General features: G+C 40.4%; 1 pseudogene; it reads right to left on the bottom strand.

The window, feature by feature from the left end:
* Window positions 1-860: 860 nt before the first annotated feature.
* On the bottom strand, window positions 861-1,548 carry LOC101613493 (annotated as a pseudogene).
* Window positions 1,549-2,088: the final 540 nt, after the last annotated feature.

The raw sequence follows: 2,088 nt of genomic DNA, 5'->3' as shown, positions 1-2,088 counted from the left end.
AGTTACAAAACCCCTAAAATTAGAATGCACAAACTAATGTTTACTCCACCCTTTTTCATATTCCTGGATCCTACACCAGTGTTACATGAGAAAATAAAACAAAACAAAAGCAGAACAGAAAAACTGCAATCTGAATCACTCATGTTATCAAGTAGGGAAGCAAATAAATTAAAAACTAGCAGCCATCAGCAAGAGTACAGCAAACATAATGCAGGAGAAAGAGAAACTGCTAGAACACTGTACTCATCATACTCAAACCAGCAATATGCTTCTGCATAAAGTCGAACAAAGAGTTTTTTTTTCTGATAGGGTATAAAAATGAAAGTTCTTGGGGCTGGAGAGATGACTTAGTGGTTAAGGCATTTGCCTGTGAAGCCAAAGGATCCAGGTTTGATTCTTCAGGACCCACGTAAGCCAGATGCCAAGGGGCACTTGCATTTGAAGTTTATTTGCAGTGGCTGGAGGCCCTGGCATGCCCATTCTCTCTCTCTCTCTGCTTGCAAATATATAAATAAAATTTAAAAAAAGAAAAGAAAAAATGCAACTTCTTTTTTGAATATGGTGGCAAGGTAAAATGTGTTTATAATTATAATGGTAATTTGGCTGAGCTATTACAGAGTAGTCCAGGAACACATTTATGGATTTTGGGGATGGTGTGTACTGTAATTCTTTGATTAGGATAGTGGACACTCTACCAAAAAAAAAAAAAAAAAAAAAAAAAAAAGAATTGCAGAAGTACAAGACAAAGGAGAATGACACTTCTCTTATATCTTAGCAACACTTAGATGGAATAAAATTCAAATGCAGTCCAGTCTGCTGTGACGAGGCTTTGGTTTAGCTCTCAAATCTTGACTGCTTGACGCAGTCTCCTATGAGAATACTCAGAAGGTGTCTTCTTAAACAACAAACCTTTTGTTAGTGCTGGAGCTGCTCTTAGTCGTTGTGTCTGCATGGGACTGATAACCAGTCACTGTGTTTGGAGGAAGTCCTAATCTTCCCTTGTACACACTCCCTATACGTGTAACAGTTTCTCTGTGTCCACAGTCAGTCATCCATATTGCTATCCATCACCTTCAGCTCTAACATTAACAACAGCTCACCTGCATCATCACTGTGGTCATCAAAAGATTCTCCAATAAGGCACTGTAGTGTTTCTAGCCAAAAGTGATCAAGGTCACTTTGTCTCTGCTGTTTGTGCAATGTAATTAGCCATTGTCCTCCCTGTTTATTTTTCCCATCTTCCCACATAGGTTCAATACCATCCTTAAAAAGTGAGTAGTCACATTCAGGCATTAAATTACTAGATATCTGAATATAGTTATATAGAGCCCAAAAGTCTTCAACAGTATCGAACTTGGAGATCAGTTGAAGGTTTGCTTGCCAAGTTTTGCTTTTATCATTTTTAAAACACCAGGGTGTCCACCTGTTCTGTAAAGAATATTTAATATGGTGTTCTGGGTTAGCAACCTCCTGATTCGATTCTGCTTTTTCCTCTTCTGTAGGTGGGGGATTAGGTGTAGGGGTGGTTTCTGGTTCCATAGTCACCATCTTAGATCGATCTGTAGACTTTCACACGCTTTAGAGGGATAGATGGACCAGGCTGTGGGTTTCCTTCCTATTCTAGTCACTTCATCCAGCATTTCTTTTATGGTTTTGTTTGAAACTTCCATGATGAAGGAGAGGATGCCTGTTATCCCTGTCTTATAGGGGAGATGAGATACAACTTTTGGGGCAGTAATTAAGAAGTCCTGGACCAGAAGAGAGGAGGGATTGATGAGTTCTCCAGGATTGTTATGGGAATGACAGCCTTAGTAAAAACTACCCCTGAGCCATCTCTCTAGCTCCAAACTTTTTGTTTGGTTTGTTTGAGGTAGGGTCTCAATCTAGCCCAGGCTGACTTGGAATTCACTATGTAATCCCATGCTGGCCTCAAACACATCCTCTACTCTGCCTCTGCTGGGATTAAAGGTGTGTACCATTATAATGGGGCCCTGGCCTTAGGGATTGGAATTGGTAAGGGGCTCTGTTGATTGGCACCACCTGCTTGTGCCACACCACCTTTCTCAGCCTATGGATTTCTCAGTGACA

Source organism: Jaculus jaculus, chromosome 4, assembly GCF_020740685.1.
Source record: "Jaculus jaculus isolate mJacJac1 chromosome 4, mJacJac1.mat.Y.cur, whole genome shotgun sequence".
NCBI classification, from domain to species: domain Eukaryota; kingdom Metazoa; phylum Chordata; class Mammalia; order Rodentia; family Dipodidae; genus Jaculus; species Jaculus jaculus.
This window is presented reverse-complemented; position numbering and strand designations above follow the sequence as displayed.